A 23026-nucleotide genomic window follows, 5' to 3' on the forward strand; every position below is an offset into this window, starting at 1 on the left:
ACGATAACATTCGTCGATGACATTGCTATTATCAGTGAAAGTAAGAAAGAATTACCGGAATACTGAATGGAAATGAACAGTTCATTGTGCACAGAATACGTGTTGAGAGTGAACCATTTGGAACACAGCATTCATTGTATGGGTGTGAATCGTGGACCATACGGAAACCGGAATAGAAAATAAAACATGTTCTTGGTGTGTGGTATTATGAAAGGCTGTTGAAAATTAGGTCTATTGTTAATATAAGGTAGGAGGAAATTACAGGAAGACTCACTGTGGTAAGGCATAGCGTATGGAGAAAACACTGAAGACAAGGTGTTACATAGCGACTGCTCACACCGTTTGTCGATGCTGTATCAGTTCCGTTACATTTTATTTCCTATATTAAGTGGTCATTACTGCCAGCTGGATAGTGGTTGAAGGTTCTCAAGCGAAGTTGTTGATTCCAGGACTTCCGATGTCTACTGTGGGTTTGCAGCAAGAAGGATTTGCACAAGATGAGTGGCATCGTAGAGTGGTTCCCACAGCCCGGTCTGCATATTCTGAAGTTGCTGATTCTAGGAGTAAATCCCTTACGCACGACCCCAACGGTGCCTGGGCCTCCAAGTGTTCATTTCAGATGTGGCAAGTTCTATCGACCACGGATATCAACAGAAGTCCTGCCTTTCCGTTCCCGCAAAACCTGAGAAATTTCTCACCATCTCAGCAGTACTTCTGTTCTGCCAGTCCTGTGTATTAACTCCCCTTCTGCACATCGTGTACGCTTTGTCAAGCAGTAGCAAAAGACCGTCCAATATTCTGTGCCAACCTAAGACACAGTCTATGCGTATATGTAAGCCATTTATAAGTGAATATTTTTCAGCGCTCTTGTCTTTTTTCATGCTTCGAGGCAATTTACGTAAGTCACAATGGCTGCAAGCATGGTGCCACACATCCAGCAGAGTTTGGACTGAGAACAGAGAACTTTACATTTTGATCATTCGTTTCTTCGGAGTCGTCCCTTGCCAACTGTGATTGGATTCCTGACTATCATCCCGTGCTGACTGCTGTACGTTGAAGATGTTAAGTGCGGCATTTTGGATTAACATGAGGTGTTAGTTTCATATTTTAGAATCTGTATTCCAAGAATCTCCCATTTATCTGGTTGTTTGTGCATCTTGAATGTGGAGTTCATTAGGTTATTTTTCTAGTATGTTTGAGAATGAGAGTTGCGGAAGTGAGGAACTTCGGTTTGTTTTGTTTACAGTCTTCCTGACAGTGTCGATCAAAGTCCCACATTATTAGTTTCGTTTTCTGTGTTTTTGTTTCCCAAAATTAGCATGGAGTAACATCCATGTGGTATTTTAATCTGAGTAAAGCTTTACTTATTTGTGGAATCGACCTCTATTTTGAACTCTTTTGACTTACAACTTCTGCCAAGGTTAGGTGACCCTAATTTGTTAAATATATTCACGAATACACTAAGGTGTTGTTTCTGTTTGATGCTGTTACCGTTGTGTGCAGGGGCCCAATTGTTAGTGGAATGTTGCATAAAATGTAAAGCTATTTACTGTGGTGACGAGCAGACAGCTCCCGCAGGTTTTAACTTTGAAGATCAAACCATTGCTAATGCTGATTGGTTTCAATAGAACTTGTCCTTACACATTAAAGGAAAACTTCCATGGTACTAGGGAGGGTGTAGAGGGTAAAAACTTTAGGTGAAGACAGGGAATAGAATATATTCAACAACTAATTCCAGGTGGCGTGTGCATGTGCTTCTCGAGGTTGAAGAGGTTCAGGAGTCTGCCATGGCAGGCCTCATCAAACAAGTCAGACTGATGACAAAGAGAAATGGTATTGTCTGAAGACCGTATCATGGCTAGATATACTACGAGCCTATATGAAATCGAAAGATCACTATAAATCAGTTACAGATACGAAGAAGAGTGAAGAGCTGAGGTTTTAGTAAAGTATAGATTACCTATACAGGAAACCACACACAGAACGATAGTACGACGAATCTTTGAATACTGATTCAGAGTGGTGCATTTCTCAAACAAACGAAAAAACACATACTGAATGAATTGAGAGACGTTATGCTACGGTTGTGATATATCGGTGTATAACAGAGTTTGTTCTTGGAACCATTCATAGTTTGGGTAGTTACCCAAATGCCGCGTCACTTGCAACAGGGTCGGCCACGGCGTGTAAAATCGCATGAGTGCATAATGTGCAGCACGAGTGTGGTCCAAAGCACGTCTTTTCTCGGCATTAGTAGGTACGTCTCGACATCACTCGGTTTTACTCGTAGCTGCTCGGTACAACGTGATCTTGTATTCAACTGTGCCATGCAACACCATTTCTTCCGGCATTTAATGCGGTATCTTTCGACCAGCACTGCTTTCTTCAGTTAGGCAAAATCGTGGTGTCAGCGCTGTTTGCCGCGCGGTCTAGGGCATTTTGTCACGGTCCGCGTGGGTCCCACTGTTGGAGGTTTGAGTCCTCCCTCGAGCACGGGTGTGTGTGTTGTCCCTAGCGTAAGTTAGTTTAAGTTGGATTAAGTAATGCGTAAGCTTAGGGACCGATGACCTCAGCAGTTTGGTCCCATCAGACCTTACCACAAATTTCCAAAATTTCAGCGCTGTTTATTCTTCGAAATTTGTTCGTAGTGTAAAGAAAGTTCACAGGTAATGTGACATTTTGGACAAAAGAAGGCAGTCTTGTGATGAATCGCCAAACGTCTTTAAAAATAAATAGGTATCACACAAGAGAAGGACGAAAACTTTCATTATATATTATGCAGTCACATAATCAATCGATACGGAATTTTTGATGTGGAACAGCATTGCAACACCACACAGAAAGAATCTGAAGATTTAGTTGACTATCAAAGAGCAAGAGATTGCAACGTTCGACTGACAAGTTATACGGCATTTATTGTTTTGTACGTCAAACAGTAATTTGCAGGCGTCGGCCATATGATAAAACTGATGGTACGAATAGTAAATTTTCTGAGGTTGCATGCCGTATTATACCGCCAGCCGCAACAGTTTTTAATGGAGCTGAGTGAAGAATATGTAGTCGTTACTATTCTTGCAAAGTACGTTGATTAAATGAAGGGGCACGTGTGGGACGAGTTTTAAAATTATGAACTGCTGTCATAGATTGTCTGAAGGATGAAGTAAAGCAAGAACGAAAATTAGAACACCTGGAATGGATTGCAGAGCTGGCAATTGAAGTATACTTTACTGGACACTGCTCACAGTAAGACGTTTCTAGGTAAGCAACAATTTATTTCTGAACTAGTGGATGCATTTAAAAAAAAAAAACTGAATTGTAGAAGGGACAACTTGTGGCCTAACACACCTCCTCTTCTCTGAGATCACTGGTGTTAAATAAAATATGAATTTTGAAGAATCTGTTACGGCGTGGAAAATATTACAAGAATTGTTTTCTAAACGTCTTGAGGACACTGCCAATCTTATATCTTCCGAGACTTTTGCCGTTGCACTTGCAGCGTTCTCGTGATGTGCAATGAAACTTAACTATCTGCAGTGCGATTCTCGTTTAAGAAAATTCTTTTACACAAAAACTGTACAAGATTTCTACGTTTTTTCCTCGTGCAAAGTTGTCATGTTCCCATCATGAGATTACGAACGTGATTCATTGTTTTGGCCAACAAATGCGTGGGGCAGGCTTTTTTCGATTATATAGCAAAATTACTCGTGATTACGTGTGGAGTGAGTGCGAAAATCTGCAGAATTATTTGCGTCCATCCGTACCAGGTAGAAATTTTTTTCTGCATTCAGCAAGCATAAAATAATCAAACTAAATTGAAAATAGTTTTAGTTAGTACGCTGTTGAGGTATATGAAACCGAGGTCGCAAGCAAAGTAGTTCTGTGTTCCCTGTGTGACCACATTGCCATATAGTGAAGAGCGTTCAAGTTTCCCCTTCTCTTCCCCTTATTCCTGCTCAGTGAGTGTAGGGTTACAGTGGAGGAAATGTGCACTCAGGTGACAGATCTGCACGTATCCAAGAGCTTCGCACTCATGCAGAATTCTTGGCCGTCCCTGATCTACAATAACATTTACCATACCCTCAAACCACAAAAACTGCTTTCGACATAATGAAACAAGTAGCAAATACAAGAACGAGTTCTGTCCTTGTTGTGATTTTCTGTATGAAAACAAATCACTTACGTTCTGCAGGAAACAGGCGTCTTCATAACCTAATAAAACAACCACGACGAAGCATTTTTAGAGACAGACGTTGTCTGAAGCTATAACGAACTCATGTTGCTTTTGAATGTTATGCCCACATTTACAGCTTTTCAGCACATAAAACAATTTATCTCGTGCGCATTACTTTGACTATAAAACCTTCACTCTAAAGTGGCAGCATTTGTTTGAAATTATAAGCAGCCTTAATTAATTTTTGGTGGTACTTTACCTACTAGCCGATCTATGACGTACAGTACTTCCGCGATAAATGTGGCTAATCTGCCGCTTCTCTTTGAAAAATCTCGCAGAAGCATATGAGATACTTTGCCTCACGCATTCTTTTTACAATAGTACTTGTCTACTTAGAAAACTGCTGTTTGTTGTGTGTATATTCAAACCATTTAAGAACTTTCCCTAAAAAATACCCATGGCTGTCTGTACATGCACAGTGTTTTCTCCGTAACTTTGGGTACACATAAGAAAGGTAATTTAAGTAAATTACCTTTTTCCAGAGATTGGCAGCAAAGCTTTTTTGACAGAAAATCATTTTTCCTTTTCAATCGCGTTGCTTACGTATTTAAAGCAGCTTTTAAAAAAAAATATAAGTTAATTTTTTTCGTTTTTGTAGGACCTAGAAACTTTCAAAGTTTTGGGGGTGCATGCACATTGCTATACTGGCTGTGTTCAAATGAATTTTCAGATGCTGTTCAAATGAGTCACCATTTTCCTGAATGTGCAACTCAACGCGCATTCTGAACAAGCTGCGGACGAGATTCGAGATTGTTGGAGCCACGAACCGACAAGCTTCCTCGATGCCATTTTTAAAGCCAGGTTAGATTTAGGAACATATCTTCTAGTCGAAATGCACCATTAATCGCGTTTCGGCCTGCAACGGATACTAACGTGTAACAAAAGAGGCATACACGACACCCAACAAGTACTTTGGCATATTGTTGATGCTCAGCGAACGCTGACTGTAAGCAAGTGAAGTAGCCATTTTTTAAGTCGTGATCATCCCAGTCGTACAGCTTTAACAGTCATCACTTCCTTGCATTCTGAACAACGACTTTAAGTAGGTGTGACTGTAATAGAACAATACCAACATGAAATGAGGATATGCAAGTGTTTATTTGAGCTGCTATACAAAATTATCTTCAAGTCAGGTTATGAGAATTTGCTGCGGTCACTGGTATCAGCCTCACATGTAAGTTGCGAATGGTGCTGGATTACAAGTTTCACCCTTGCAGCACCTGTTATTAACTCAGGAGCAACTTAGAAATTATTTTAAATCGTCGACTTACTCCCTGCGAGTAGGCAGTGAATAACTGTACATTGGCTGCCGTACAAAGTGTTGTGTTCTCCAGTGAATCCAAGTTCACAAACTACGCTGCAATTCATCGTCGTTATATGCATTACTAGGCCACAGAAAATTCTGTTTGGGTATATCTTGTCGATGGTCGAAGGAGATGATCGATAAAAGTGGGATGTGAAATCCTTGGAGATGAAATCATCAGTCCACACTATTTCTCACGTACTGTCACAGGTGAGATGTATAAATATTTTTACATTAATTATCTTATTGCTCAGCTTGGAAATGTCAGTCTGTACATTAGAGGCTGTATGCGAAAGCAGCGTGATGGCCACCCGGACCTTTCCGCTGGTGGTGTTTTGCAAGAACTGAACAACAGATTTCCTATGAGAGTATTATGACGCTCTGGCCCTCACCATTGGCCCATTCGGTCACCCGATTTAACACCAACGGATTTTTTGTGGAAATATTTCTATGTAAATATACGTGTTTAGGTCATTGAGGCTATAACCCTAGATGAAACTTGTCGTTTCGTTACACCAGGTCCGCTGGTCTTTCAGAAGCCACACAGATTTGCGAATTCCGGCAAATGAGCACACGTTCGATCAACTCACTTAAGTGAACCTGAACAGCCATGTGAACACACCAATTACGTACAGTATGTTTCATTCAAACTTAAAACTTGCAACGTGCATAGGTCCCCAACTAAAAGGATGCAAACTGCATTTAAATTGATCTATACTCAACTGGTTTAACTGCACCAGTTATATGAAAGAAAAAAATAGTGTACAATTCAAGAAATTTCGAAACAGTGCTGGAACATAACTAAATGAAGTATCTTAACATAAAGTAGGAAAGATAAACATGCCTTCGCTTATCGATCCAAATAACTACTCCTATCATTATTCTATAATTTACAGAGAATTATCAGATAAACCCGGTAGATTTACGTAGTTCGCATTGTACCAGACATACTGATTTTTTACTCACCGAAAGAGCCAAATGGCAGACGTTTTGTAAAAAAAAAAAATGATTTTTGCAATTAACACTAGAATAAGGGAACATAGCGAAAACAAGTTTGTGCAGTATATTAATCATAACAGAACTACTTGACGTCTGCTCCTGCAGTCCCGTATAGGTTACATATGATACTCGGCTGCTCCTGCGGCTCGCCGTTATAAACGTATATTCGGTTTTAATTATCTGCCAGCATCACGTTACAATTAGATGTCATATAGAGTATGATAGGTTAAATTAAAACAGTGCTCAAGCTTTCGCGAAAATTATTTTAACTTTTGGGTACTTCGTAATTCATACACGAATCTACTGAAATTTTAACTATAACATCGTGCGTAACCAGCCTTTGGACAAGTAGTCCACCAATCATTGTAGTTTGAAAATACCAGAAGTTGTTCATTCCATTTGCCAGCGCTAACTTAAGAAAAAAAGAACAAAAATGCTTTGGATTGTGAAGAGGAAAAAAGAACATGCTGTTCAAAGTGACGACCACAAGCTTTGCTACAAGCTTCCAGTCTATCATGTAAGAATTGATACACACGTTTAAACATTTCATCAAAAATTTCAGGCCAGTAAGCAGTAATAGGTCGTTTCATGCCACAGCTTAAATTAAAACCAGCGCTCATACTCAGTTGGTGCTTGTTCTTTAGCTCTAAGAGGGTCTAATCTGATGAATACGCCAGCCAAGGCACTGGTGCTTTACTGCAATGATTTCTAATGGATCTTCCATGGATCTAAATTTACCAGGAATAATCGTATCGTATCTTTTCTTACTTGTGATTTCTACTATCTTGTAGTCTTCATTTTCATACCTTTATGAGTTGTTTTGCGATTATTATTAAATATCCGAACGTATGCCAAAAATTAGGCAGCTATTGTTACATTGAACTTGTATGAATGTTTATATAATGTTATTATGAACAATGTTTCCTTCTATTGAAAGCTGTGCTCCTGCATAATTTTCTTTTGTTATGCAATCTAATACCAAATACAAAATTTTCACGTATTTCAATTTTGGTTCAAATGGCTCTGAGCACTATGGGACTTAACATCTATGGTCATCAGTCCCCTAGAACTTAGAACTACTTAAACCTAAGTAACCTAAGGACATCACTCACATCCATGCCCGAGGCATGATTCGAATCTGCGATCTTAGTGGTCACGCGGTTCCAGACTGAAGCGCCTAGAACCGCACGGCCACATCTATTTCAATTTTGATATTAATTACTACGGTAAGGTATGCTGTAGTTCAGTAAAATGAGCTGTCTATATGTGTAACAATGAAGTTGTGACGATCGTGAAATTTCGTGCTGCGGTACGTAAAAAAGACAAAACGCTAAAATACTAGATGGAGCACGGTCTGCGGCATCTCGAAACAGAAATAAGTTCTATGTTATTATTATACAACTGTAACTTTGGAAATACGCGGCTCAACAGAAGTTTGGAATACTACCGTAAAATTCAGTCGACGATACTAGAGATCACATTGACGTACGCACTTTATACATTTGTAGTTAGAGAATATCTACTGAACAGTGTTTACTGCTAGCATGCTTTGTCGCCGTTTCCCAGTCATGTAAAAATACCGCAGCCTCTGCATCACACCGGGTGCAGTCAAGTACCGAACTCTTTCCTTCAGTTTCTGTTTAGCATTGCGGTGTCATGGCACGTAGAAGAATACAACACTTTGGTTGAGTGAGGGTAGTGGCTTTACTTTCAGCACGTCGTACACAGCAAAATGTTGCCGATCGGTTACATGTAACGCAAAGTGGTTTGTCTAAGGTGTGGAGAAAGCACAGAGAGAGACAGGAAAATTTGAACGACAGACAGATCTCGCAGTGGTAGCCCTCGTACGAAAAACAGCAATCCAGGAACGTTTCCTCCAACTGTCGGCTCGCAGGCGCCCAAGATGAACAGCCAGATATATTGGAAATGACTTTCCCAAGGCAACAGATATTCGTATCTCAGACAGAACAGTGCATCATAGGGGCTTAATTCCAGAAGACCAATGAGAACTTTTGCACTGAACCACCGGAACGGACGCAATCGGAAGTCTTGGGCTCTTGCACATCAGTATTGGACCATTGCAGTATGGAGAATTGTCATGTTGGCTGACATGACCAGGTTTGATTTGCGATCAGACACTAGACGTATTAGGTTGGGAGAAGTGCTACACGACACCAGAAACGCCGATACGTTCAGGAAGTCCATTAGTTTGCAGGTGGAAGTGCACGTTCTGAGCGGCACTAACAATGGGACGGTGGACCCCTCTAATTCACATCTACTGCACTTTGATTTCTACAAGAACTACAAATGATTGGAAGGCACTACAGATGCGAAACCGATTACAGTTTCATCCTAGTCGATGGCAATGCAGGACAGCACCGTACTCTAGAAGTGTCTCAGTATATTCAAAGATACAACTTCAACCAAATACATTGGCCAGTCCCCAGACGTGAATGCAAATGAGTATGCGTGGGACCTGTTGAAGGTGTCCATTGCACAGCGTCCGAATCCACCTGACAATCTTCAGGACCTCACTGAAGCTGCCGTTGAGTGGGACCCCACACGGCAAGATAAACTTGATATCTCATCCAGAGCATGCCTCACATATTGGAAGAACTGATCCGTGTGTAGGGAGGACATACATACTACTAGGGACTCATCATCAACGTGAGACAAAGATTTTTACTGTTTTGGTTTTCAAAATGTAGGGTTAGGAGAAAACTTGCTTTGTTTTGTACTGATTTTTTGTAACCAACCAACATCGTTCTTGTTTTCAGAAGGAATTGTGTTTATTTTGTTAATAAGGTATTGCACAAACCTCCTTTGGTGTACTATAAGAAGTCGTTGGAGTAAATTCTATGATATTCTAAACTTTTACTGAGTTGTGTATCAATTGTTACATGATGTGACTACCAAGTGACATAGCTCGATGAAATTTGAACCATACATAAAAAGAATTACTACAGTGCAACACAGAACATAACTAAAACAAATTTGCAATGAAACGAACAGAAAGAACACTTTTATTCAAAGATCGTAATCACACTAATATCACCGCTATCATCGTGGTCCCCTGGGTATTAAAAATGGCGGGAAATGCTTCTTAATGGGGTTTGTGATAATCACGGACGCCAATGTACGAGGGTTGTCCAGGAAGTAATTTCCGATCGGTCGCAAAAAGGAAACCACAATGAAAACCAGAAACGTTTCATTTGCAACAGTTAGATACACCTTTCACCTACTTTTCTACAGAGTCGCCGCTCCTACTTTGAGTGTTGTCGTAGTGTTGTATCAACTTTCCAGTATCCTCGTCATAGAAAGCAGCCGCCTGTGCCTTAGTCCTGTTATCTGCACTAGAAAAATGGCTCTGAGCACTATGGGACTTAATCTCTGAGGTCATGAGTCCCCTAGAAATTAGAACTACTTAAAACTAACTAACCGAAGGACATCACACACATCAATGCCCCAGGCAGGATTCGAACCAGCGACCGTAGCAGTCGTGCGGTTCCGGACTGAAGCGCCTAGAACCGCTCGGCCACCGCGGCCGGCTTACCTGCACTGATCTGTAGCTCATTGTCTGCAGAAAATTTTTGTCTTTACAGCCAGTGGCCCTCGTGAGCAGAGATGAGACTCAGGGGGAGCCAATTACGGACTGTATTGTGGGTGATCGAACACTTCTGATCGGAAACGCTGCAGGAACGTCTTCATTGCCCCTGCAGTGTGCGGCCAAGAATTATTGGTATAAGGAAGGAACTGCTTTAAGTTGTGTTATGTGGGCTGTATGACACAGGCGAAATCTCTAACCAGGCCCACGGGAGACGCTATTCCCTATGCATTTTTACGTGCTCACTGTTCACTCAAAACTGAAAAGACCGACGCGACACGATCGACGGGCATACTAGAGACAGTGCCCAACACATCTGTGCCAAGTTTCACCGGATTTCCGCAGTGGTTACCATTTCGCGACCGATCGGAAATTACTTTCTGGACAACCATGGTATGTTGTGCAAAGTACTCGCATGATGCATCCTGGTGAGCGTCTGTTCTTTCGGTCACATATGTACAGATAATTAAGGTGATGGCCACCATTGACACATTTGGTGCAGATGCACACCAAGCTTTAACTCTTACGGGATCAGCGAGATGCCGTGCGTATTGAGGCTAATGAACAGGAACACTACATCAGTAGTGTGTGGTATTATTTGAGATTTTGGGTCTGACGACAGTTGTGCGAGGGTAGTCTGTCGTGTGTGGTGACCACTGTGTCCGGACGACGTAGAGGTCAGCGCATCTGCCTAGTAAGCAGGAGACCCGCCTTCGAATCATCGTCTGACAGATTTTCAAATTAGCCCTTTGATATAAATCAATTCCCTCTGGCACGTAATATCTGTAACACCTTTGTTTCTTGACTTTCATGCTGGCTGGAGGTCGGTGTGGATTTCCTGCGATAGGGCCTTAGATTCTCTGCCAGCGCAGTTGACAGTTATTAGATGGTCGTTGGTGCATGTGATGTGCAGCAATACATCTCCTGAACGCACCTCACTCGTGCTCGACGGGACTTAAGTCGGAAGAACATGCAGGCCAGCCCGTTCGCCGATATCCTCTCGTTCAACGAGCTCCTCTACCTGTGCTGTTCCACGTTCATTGTTATCCATAGAAATGCATACCTGAAAAGGCACACATTGGGAAGGAGCACAGTGTCGCAATAGCGGCGAATGGTGAGTACACAGTGATCAAAGATTTGGAGGTCAGAAATCCCATGTAACAACATACCTCCCAAAACTATAGGAACTTGACTACCAAAACGATCGTGTTCGACAATGTTCCTGGGTTTATTACTTGTTCTCATCTCTCGCCATTAGAGGGCACTTACAGAATTACTACTCAGACTGAATCTGCTCTCATCCGAGAACATGCGACCCTACTCATCATTGGACAAGTCCCTATGCTCTTGGCACAACTGCATACAGTGCCGCCGATTTGCGGGTATCAAAGAAACACAAAGTACTGGCCTCGGGCAGAGTCACACCCCTATGCAGTCGGCATGCGACTCTGGAGTGTGAGATTTCGTGCCTTGCAATATTGTTAAAGGTGGTCGCAATTGCAACTGCTGTTTGACGTGGGTCCCTTCTTTCCTGTTGCAGGATGTGACGGTCAACTTCTGTTATAGCTGACTGTGGTCGAGCACCCCCTCTCCTTCGGGCAACAGTGCCTGTTGTTCGGTACGCACCCCATTCTCATGGAAAAGTGCTGCGAGCAGTACCATCTTAGACTACACTCGTCATACTTCGTCCTTCATCTTGTTTCCCCGTGATTCTTACCTGTGTGACGTACTCCTGAAGTCTCCAGGCCATGCTGTAACGAAGAACACCACCGAAGTGCGCCATGTCTGCTTGCTGACTGACACACACTGTCCTTACCCTCCTTTAGCTGTCTCCCCCCCCCCCCCCCCCGCCCATAAACCATGGACCATGCCGTTGGTGGGGAGGCTTGCGTGCCTTAACGATACAGATAGCCGTACCGTAGGTGCAACCACAAAGGAGGGGTATCTGTCGAGAGGCCAGACAAACATGTGGTTCCTGAAGAGGTGCAGCAGCCTTTTCAGTAGTTGCAGGAGCAACAGTCTGGATGATTGACTGATCTGGCCTTGTAACACTAACCAGAACGGCCTTTCTGTGCTGGTACTGCTAACGGCTGAAAGCAAGAGGAATCTACTGCCGTAATTTTTCCCGAGGGAATGCAGCTTTACTGTATGGTTAAATGATGATGGCGTCCTCTCGGGTAAAATATTCCGGATGTAAAATAGTCCCCTGTTCGGATCTCCGAGCGGGAATTACTCAAGAGGACGGTGTTATCAGGAGAAAGATAACTGGCGTTCTACGGATCGGAGAGTGGAATGTCAGATCCCTTAATTGTGCAGGTAGGTTAGAAAATTTAAAGAGTGAAATGGATAGGTTAAAGTTAGATATAGTGAGAATTAGTGAGGTTCGGTGGCAAGAGGAACAAGAGGTTTGGTAAGGTGAATACAGGGTTAGAAATACAAAATCAAGGAGGGGTAATGCAGGAGTAGGTTTAATAATGATTAAAAAAATAGGTGTGCGGGTAAGCTACTACAAACAGCATAGTAAACGCATTATTGTGGCCAAGATAGAGGCCAAGAGGAAGCCGCCTGGTAGAATTTTGCACGGCGCATAACTTAATCATAGCTAACACTTGGTTCAAGAATCATGAAAGAAGGTTGTATACATGGAAGAAGCCTGGAGATACTAGAAGGTATCAGATAGATTATATAACGATAAGACAGAGATTTAGGACCCAGGTTTTAAATTGTAAGACATTTCCAGGGGCAGATGTGAATCTGACCACAATCTATTGGTTATGAACTGTAGATTAAAACTGAAGAAACTGCAAAAAAATGGGAATTTAAGAATATTGGACCTGTAAAAACTGACAGAACCAGAGGTTTTAGAGAGTTTCACAGAGAGCATTAGGGAACGATTGACAAGAGTAGGGGCAAGAAATACAATATAAGAAGAATGGGTAGCTTTGAAAGATGAAATAGTGACGGCAGCAGAGGATCAAGTAGGTAAAAAGACTAGGGCTAGTGGAAATCCTTGGGTAACAGAAGAAATATTGAATTTAATTGATCAAAGGAGTAAATACAAAAATGCAGTAAATGAAGTAGGCAGAAAGGAATACAAACGTCTAAAAAATGAGATCGACAGGAAGTGCAAAATGGCTAAGCAGGGATGGCTAGAGGACAAATGTAAGGATCTAGAGGCTTATCTCACTAGGGGTAAGATAGATACTGCTTACAGGAAGATTAGAAAGACCTTTGGAGGAAAGAGATACACTTGTATGAATATCAAGAGCTCAGATGGAAACCCAGTTCTAAGGAAAGAAGGGAAAGCAGAAAGGTGGAAGGAGTATATAGTGCGTCTATACAAGGGCGATGTTCTTGAGGAGAATATTATGGAAATGGAAGAAGATGTAGATGAAGATGAAAGGAGAGATACGATACTGCGTGAAGAGTTTGACAGAGCACTGAAAGACCTGAGTGGAAACAAGGCCCCGGGAATAAACTACATTCCATTGGAACTACTGACAGCCTTGAGAGAGCCAGGCCTAACAAAACTCTACCATCTAGTGAGCAAAATTTCAAGAAGAATATAATAATATCAATCCCAAAGAAAGCAGGTGTTGACAGATGTGAAATTTACCGAACTATCAGTTTAATAAGTCACGGCTCCAAAATGCTAACTCAGATTCTTTACAGATGAATGGAAAAACTGTTTAACCTCGGGGAAGATCAGTTTGGATTCCGCAGTAATATTGGAACACGTGAGGCAATACTGTCTATACGACTTATCTTAGAAGACAGATTAAGGGAAGGCAAACCTACGTTTCTAGCATTAGTAGACTTAGAGAAAGCTTTTGGCAATGTTGACTGGAAACTCTCTTTCAAATTCTGAAGGTGGCAGGGGTAAAATACAGGGAGCGAAAGGCTATTTACAATTTGTACCAAAACCATATGGCAGTTGTAAGAGTCGAGGAACATGAAAGGTAAGCAGTGATTGGGAAGGGATTGAGACAGGGTTGTAGCCTCTCCCCGATGTTATTCAATCTGTATATTGCGCAAGCAGTAAAGAAACAAAAGAAAAATTCGGAGTAGGTATTAAAATCCATGGAGAAGAAATAAAAAGGTTCGCCGATGATATTGTAATTTTTTCAGAGATAGCAAAAGACATGGAAGAGCAGTTGAACGGAATGGACAGTTTCTTGTAAGCGGGATATAAGATGAACATCAACAAAAGCAAAACGAAGATAATGGCATGTAATCGAATTAAGTCGGGTGATGGTGGAGGAATTAGATTAGGAAATGAGACGCTTAATGTAGTAAAGGAGTTTTGCTATTTGGCTAGTAAAATCACTGTTGATGTTCGAACTAGAGAGGATGTAAAATGTAGACTGGCAATGGCAAGTAAAACGTTTCTGAAGAAGAGAAATTTGTTAACATCGAGTGTAGATTTAAGCGCCAGGAAGGCGTTTCTGAAAGTATTTGTATGTTGTGTAGCCATGTATGAAACTGAAACATGGAAGATAAATAGTTTGGACAAGAAAAGAATAGAAGCTTTCGAAATGTGGTGCTACAGAAGAATACTGAAGATTAGATGGGTAGATCACAACTAATGATGTGGTATTGAATAGAATTGGAGAGTAGAGGAGTTTGTGACCCAAGTTGACTAGAAGAAGAGATCGGTTGGTAGGACATGTCATGAGGCATCAAGGGATCACTAATGTAGTATTGGAGGGCAGCGTGGAGCGTAAAAATCATAGAGGAAGATCAAGAGATGAATACACTATCAGATTCAGAAGGATGTAGTTTGCAGTAGGTACTGGGAGAAGAAGCTTGCACAGGATAGAGTAGCATGGAGAGCTGCATCAAACCAGTCTCAGGACTGAAGACCACAACAACAACAACTGTCTCGTCTTGACGTGCTAGCTCCATTTGGCGCTGTAGCCTGCAGCAGTTTCCGTCGGGGAACGACTGAGTATTTCAGCCCAGTTTAATAATTTCTGACTGTATGTTTAAATGAATGCAAGTTCTCGTTAGAACACGACAAAATTATGGCTTTTTGTGGGTACCTTTTCAATTAAATATTAGTTTCCCATGGGCCCTGTACGGTAACGATGGTTCGCGAACTGTGACGGACAATCTGACTAGTGTGACGTCACAAGTTTGTAGTGGTTAATAAAAAAAGTAATGAGAGCAGAAAAGAAAAAGAATAAAGGTTGAAAATGTGGGAAGAAGTCGTAAGTGAAAATGGTTTTTTTTTTAAATCGTTAATGGCCGTGAAAAAAGGGAAAGAAAGCAAGAATGCAGATCGGACTTCGTAGTACAGAAAAGATATAGTTGGGGTGATCCTTGTGGCGTTTTTGAGCAAAAGTTAAACCAATCTCCACTACAAAAATTACTGAAAAGAAACAGAGCATAACAAAATGTAACTGACAGGGGGAAGTGGCGTAGATAAGAGTTCATCCTTTACCAGGTTAACTTGTCTTCTTTCGTGCGGCGTCCAGGTCTTCACAAATCTCCTTCATTTCGGCGTGAAAAGTCTGCTCCGAAATCTTGCAATCGTCCAGGAATCACTAATTTATACCAATTAAAATCATCTTGATACTGTATGCAATTTAATTTACTTTGCTACTTCCATCCTCCGAATTTCTTAACAACTTCCACAATATGTCTACACTTTAAAATCAGGTCAAGACTAGCTAATAAGTTTTTTTTAACTTCATCAGATCACGTCTGCCTTAAGCTTCGGCTATCAAGAGACAATCAAGAAAAGGATAGAAAAACAAAAAAAAGTTACAATTTTAATATTTTCTCTGCCGTCGAGCGCTCATACCGCTGCGACGGGATATTTTTTTTATCTGAGGGAACGAGTGTAGCGCGGCGAAATTCAAAGTCCCGCTACATCGCCCCCTCAGCTGTCACGCTAAAACATTTAGCGTGGCAGGCTAGCAAACAGATACACCTAAATGTCAATTATACATATTTTCTTAAGAAAGGCCACGTGCATTCATAGGGGATTATCTTTGTCAATACTTACTTTCTAAAACTATATACTACATACAGTTGTTACAGTTTTGATCCTTTTTACACAATTAATATATATTTACATACAGTTTGTTTGAAACAAGCTGCTCGCCAGCGCAGTTAATGTTGTGCGCTTCCATTCGTTGGTGTCTCAATGCATCTCTGGCAGCACGTAGTCTTTGCGCATGCGCAATAGCATTACTGAATTTCGCGTGCGGCAGTTTCAAAATCGCTGTGTTATGACAGTCTTGCACAGTATTCACTTTCACATAGTGTTCATTACAAGTTGTTATTCCAGCATAAATGGCGTGTTAAGTCCGGTGTCACCATAAGATTGAGCGTGTGCGTGATCTGAAGCAACGTCCATGTCTTCTGTTACGACACAACACTCCAGGTCCTTGTGCGTTTTCATGACTATTGTTCCCGGGGCATATATGGTCGATGTAGTTTTTAGCCTCCACATTGCCTACGACAGGTGCTGAGTTTATTGTCTCCAAAGCATCTGAAGGCCGGCCAGGAACAACGGCGTCGATGTTCGCAAAGGTAGGTGTTTCACTACGTTGTTTACACTTGCCAACAAACGTTCATTTGCAGTGAGAAAATCCTCATCATCGTCGAAGTAAATTGCAGTTTATATCGATTTACAAACAGTTAATTGGTTTATGCACCATAAGTTTCACAAACAACACAAAATTCGTCGTTCATAACTTTCACAGTTTGCAACACTTTTTTGCAATATTTACATTTTAACAAAGTTCACTGTGTCCCAGCATGTTTACATCGTTAATTATGAAAGCTTACATTTTGTGGTCACATTTCAAAATATCTTGACAATATGCAAAGTTTTAACACATACACAGGGTCAACAGAAGCGTCCGATCTTACCCGTCGGCTTTGACCCGTGACGTAAGCGTGTTGTGGTGTGTGACGTCATTACGGCGCGGAGTTTGATTTGCGATTGTGGCGTGTTTGTAGATGTCTTGTTTTTGTTTGTCGTGCTCTCTGGTGGTGTGTTCATGGTTTTCGTTTGTTTCGTTTGTTTCGTGTGGTGGGGTCAGTTTTCTGTTGCTCAGGTGTTGGATTTGAAGCGGAATTTCTATTAGTGAGTTAATGGTTAATTTAATGCTCATTGCTGTACGTCGGGTGAGTTTGTTATTGAGTGTATTTGGTTGTGGTTCGGTTGATCTGTAGCGTAGCCCTGAATACGAGGTTAGGTTGGGAGTTTTTTTTTGGAATGCGGCCGCGGCAGCGGCCGCCTATGATTCGAAAATATTGATTTGACACTAATGAACATGTATACGTAATATGAAGCAATTTGATGAACATATTGATCTGTAGCGTAGCCCACTTGAGGTTAGGTTGGGAGTTTTTTTTTTGGAATGCGGCCGCGGCAGCGGCCGCCTATGATTCGAAAATATTGATTTGACACTAATGAACATGTATACGTAATATGAAGCAATTTGATGAACATATTGATCTGTAGCGTAGCCCACTTGAGGTTAGGTTGGGAGTTTTTTTTTGGAATGCGGCCGCGGCAGCGGCCGCCTATGATTCGAAAATATTGATTTGACACTAATGAAGCCTGTGGGGGGATGGGGGGGCACTGCAGACTCCCCCCACCGCATAACGACACATGATGATCAAATTTTGAAAAAAAATGAAAAATTTTTTCCGTACCTGCTAAACTGCATAAGTGCCGATGTATGTAGGTGTAAGGGAAGCTTTCGTTTCTTAGTTTTCTATTGGGGGATGTGATCGGTAGGTTCTGTTGAGCTATATAGGTTAAGGGAAGTGTCCGATTATGGATAGGAATGTGTTTTTTGGTATTTGGTCAGTTTTGTGATGTTGATTTATTTCGTTGTTTTGCGTGGTTTTGAATGGCGGTCGGTGGCTACATTTCTGTATATTTAGTTTCTCCGCACCCAAAAACCCCTAATTTCCCACGCTTGTCCCGTTACAGTCATTAGGCTTTTTGTGAAACTTGTGTATTTCAGTGTTTACAATACGTATGCGATGTTTTTATATCCGCCATATTGGAATTGTTTATAGTCGTTTCCGCGGTATTTGTGACGTCATGGGTCAAAGCCGACGGGTAAGATCGGACGCTTCTGTATTTCCCATACACAAATATATATAAATTTACAAGAATATGCATGTGAAATATTTACACTAAAAATTATACTGAGTCCCACTGGCTGCTTTCTTTTATTGGGGTTTATGGTCATTTTTATTTTATTTAATAAGGTTTTGGCGTGCCAAGGGATGTCAGACTTAATGTTTAAAGCACGGGCTTTCCTTCATTTATTATTCATTTATTTCTTTTGATTCCATATCTTGGCTGGCTAGTGGTTGACCAGGCTTATAATGCAATCAATATTCATGTCTTTTTATCCATACCTGAAAGCTTACTGTCACACAGTATATTCTTACATTCCATAAACAAACAATACCCGGCTGCAGGAGGTGGTAGGATAATGGAGAAAGAAAGAAAGATAGACTGGAAGAAACTATTCACTACCTATAAACTACCAAATCCTACAGCTACTACATAAAAAGAGAACACAATACATTATAACGTTTGCATCACCTTCAAGGGGTGTGTTAAAGGAGGTGCTTACAATTTACCAAATCATGGGTAAATGTAAGTGTCCTTACGTCACGTCTGTGTAGTGTAACATCATGACAGATTCTCTGTTTGTGTTCTGACTGTCCATATGACTAAGTGTATTATACATTAACAAATCCTTGCGTGAGTAAATCACATAGCTGCTCAGTACTTCCTCGATGTCTCCACTTCTTGTGGATACCGTCTATACAAATGGAAAATATATCTCACAGAGATTGTCTCTCTCATAATGTGTATTATATAATAACATACCAAATTTCCTCTCAAGAGTTCAACCATGAACTTTCTTCTACTTTAGTGAAGGTTAAACATCATGTATGTGATGTATATATATCATTTCTTTCTATAAAACATACATAACTGCTCCTTTGCACTTACCTTGCATTACCTGAAAAGTCAAATGTTTTCTTCAATGTAGATGTAATTTTGTCATCTGTTCGCTTAAGTGGAGATGTTGTACGAATCGCAAAACGGCCTTAATAACTCTCCTATCTTTTGTTTCCTAAGGGTTTTCTGTCATGTGCAAGTATAATAAAGGCTAACGTGCCACTAAATTTCACTTTCATATACACAAATGTATTCACATGAGGGCTGTGTGAAAACTATATTTCAACTTAAGTTCCTTAAAATATCGTTCTCCTGTCTGAACACGAGCTATAAATGTTTTCTTCCACACAGTGGCTTAACAAAACTTAACAAAAGGTTACCAAGTTACACGTCTGAAATAAATTAAAGCTAATGTGTTTCCAAGTTACATTCTTATTACATTTCTTTCAACAGCTGTAATCATCATTATGTCACTCTGCTTTTATTGCATTCGTTCATTTTCAAGAGCACTGAAAATAGATTCACATTTAACGTCTTGTACTCACGTGTTCTAACTCATCACAAATGTTTTCTTTCAAACTGAAATTCTTACGTAATCTTAAAGATGTAGACTGTTTACTCACTTCTCTATGTAGCACAATATTACCAAAACATTCTCACTCATTCCTTACTCACATATTCATCATAATATATATATTCTTATACATTAAACATATTCCTCATCAAACATTAATATATCACATACGTGGGGCCATTTGACACTTCCATTCTCATAAAACCCCAATAATATTTTCCTGAAATAATCTCTTGTATCCATCAACTACTTCACAGTAACTTACCTTCTTATATTAACTTAAATATTTACTCATTCATACTGATCATTCATCCTTACATCCTCATTCATTCTGCTACATACCTATGTCATTACTGATTTCAAAAGCTATTATCTCCTGTCATTACAGTGCCTTGAAATAACTAACTAATTGTTGATTCACCTTATAATTTACAATTAACAACAAATGTAACCCGTGTAGATCTCCTTCCTATATGAATATCATTTCTCATTCAGTAAGTGTACTCACCTGGGCTTACATTCTCTTCATAATTACGTGTACAAGTGTAACTGCAGTATATAATTTCCATAAATGAATGTTTGTTTTCTTAGGCTGTATAACTTAATGTTCGTGTATTCAATACAAATATTTATGATCTCGTTTTCACAGCAACTTGCTCATGTTCAACTTAGTTATCATTATATTATGTTGTTTTAGTGCAAAAAAGGTTTCAAATGTCTGTGGGGATGCAGCCTCCTCGGTTTGTGAGATAACGGGTATTCTAGGGAGTAACAACCTGGGTGGGGTATGCTTGCTATTCTGAAAGGACCTGAATATAATAGCTGCCATTTTCTGTTCAGTTGTTTTAATTTTGTAGACTTGGGATGTGAACGCAAAGAACAAGGTCATCATCCTGATAGGTTTGTGTATTTGTAACATGTTTGTCATAATTCTCTTTCCTGATCTTGGCTTTATTGCACAACGTAGTGTATGCCTGTCTTACTTTCTCTTCCAAAGGTGTATGTGTTGTGGATGCAGTTAGCTTTGGAATGGGCATAGCCCACTTGTTCTGTTCAGGTTTGTTTAATAATAATTCCTTTGGTGGGTATCCTGTTGAGGCATGAGGCAAACTGTTTACTATCTGCTCAAAGGGTGCTAAAAATTCGATCCCCTTTGTGTGTTTGCGAGGTGAATGTATTCTCATGAATTGACCAAACTCTCTAAAACTCCTTCTACGGGGTTCTCTTCCGGGTGAAATGCTGATGTAAGAATATGTTTGATGTTATGTGTGGCAACAAAAGATTTCCGTTTTCTTCCCGTAAAAGAGGGTACATTATCCGTGATAATGCTGTGGGGTTTGCCCAACCTTGTAAAGTAATTGTTAGTCAAACGTCTAGCAATAGCAGATGCGTTGACAGTGCGGATAGCATACAATTTTAAGTATTTTGAGAAGACATCAAATACAGCAACGATGTATTTCACGCCTCCACGAGCTTAGGGATAAGGTCCGGCAATATCCAACGATACTAACTCCAAAGGTCGGGTTGGTACAATAGGATGCAATTCATTCAAAGATGATCGGTTGGAAAATTTGCTTTTTGGCAGATGATACATTTACGAACAATATGCAACACTCTCCGACGCAGATTGGGAAAATAACAGTACTGTACTATTTTATCAGTGCATTTGATGACTCCGTAGTGTCCCCAAGTTTTGTGTGTGAACAGAATAAAATCGTCAACATGCGCGTCGGGTAGACAAACACACCAATGGTGCGAGTCTGGGGTACGCCTATGAAAAAGTACATTTTTGTGTATTGTGTAATATTTTTGTAAATGTGAAGAAGGATCTGTACGTAATTTCTTTTTGATATTTGACCACCTGGGGTCGCTGTCCTGAAGTGAAGCAAAGTTCTTGCACATATTGCGATAGTATGGGGCGTATGTACCATCATACATAAGTAAGATGTTAAAGTCTGAAGTTTGCTCGGAAAGTTCCGAAAAATCCTGTATGCCTTGGGGCAAACGGGACAGGGCATCGGCTACTACGTTTGATTTACCTTTAATGTAAATAATTTCGAAGCTGTATTCTTGGAGTGAAAGGCACCACCGGGTGAGCCGTGAATGAAGCAATTTACATGATAGCAAGAAAGAAAGGGCTTGGTGGTCTGTGTATATGCGAGTATGTTTACCCCAAAGAAAGTAGCGAAACTTACGGAATGCCCAAATACTGGCAAGAGCCTCCCGTTCCGTCACCGAGTACGACCTCTCGCACTCAGTGAGCGTGCGGCTCGCAAAACTTATCGGTTTGATGACAGATCGTCTTGATTCGGATTGAATTTGAAATAGAAAAGCTCCAAGGCCGTATGATGACGAATCCGTGGCTAGGCAAAAACCTGACGTCATGTCAGGGTGGCAGAGGAGGGGTGCGTTCGCCAATGCATCTTTAATAGCCTGAAAATCAGCTTGGCAAAACTCTGTCCATCTCCAAATTGCGTTCTTTTTCAGTAGAGTTAGCAGGTGAGAGCTGTTCAGAAGCTGTTTTGAAACAAACTTCCGAAAGAAAGAAGATAATCCTAAGAATGCTTTCAACTGTTTGCGGTTTTGTGGAGGAGGGAAATTACAAATAGCATCAATCTTCTTAGAATCGGGACGAATGCCTTCCGGCGAGACAATATGGCCTAAAAACTTGATTTCACGCCTTCCTACTTCGGACTTCGAAAGATTTACTGTGACTCCAGCTTGTGAAAATTTAAATAAAATTTGCTGTAACAGATCAATATGTTCCTTCCACGTATTTGTTGCCACGACAATATCATCGACGTACGCCGTGACGCGTGACAACAAACACGGGCCGAGAACGGCGTCAAGCGCCTCGATGTACACGCCCGCGCTTACGCGCAAACCAAATGGCAACACAGAAGTCCGCAGCTCGTGGTCGTGCGGTAGCGTTCTCGCTTCCCACGCCCGGGTTCCCGTGTTCGATTCCCGGCGGGGTTAGGGATTTTCTCTGCCTCGTGATGACTGGGTGTTGTGTGCTGTCCTTAGGTTAGTTAGGTTTAAGTAGTTCGAAGTTCTAGGGGACTGATGACCATAGATGTTAAGTCCCATAGTGCTCAGAGCCACTTGAACAATTTTCAGCAACACACAAAACTGATAACTACGTCCTTCACAAAGGAAAGCAGTGTATTTACGACTGTCATTGTGAAGGGACACCTGCCAGTACGATAAGCGGAGGTCAATATTAGCTAGGTATTGTACATTATAAAATTTTAGCAACTGTTCGTCCAAGTTGACGGGTCTTGTGTTAACAGGTATAATAACTTTGTTGATTTCACGTGCGTCTAGCACCAATCTGACATTGCCATCTTGCTTGCCTACCGCCA

This window comes from Schistocerca cancellata, chromosome 5 (assembly GCF_023864275.1).
Source record: "Schistocerca cancellata isolate TAMUIC-IGC-003103 chromosome 5, iqSchCanc2.1, whole genome shotgun sequence".
NCBI lineage: Eukaryota > Metazoa > Arthropoda > Insecta > Orthoptera > Acrididae > Schistocerca > Schistocerca cancellata.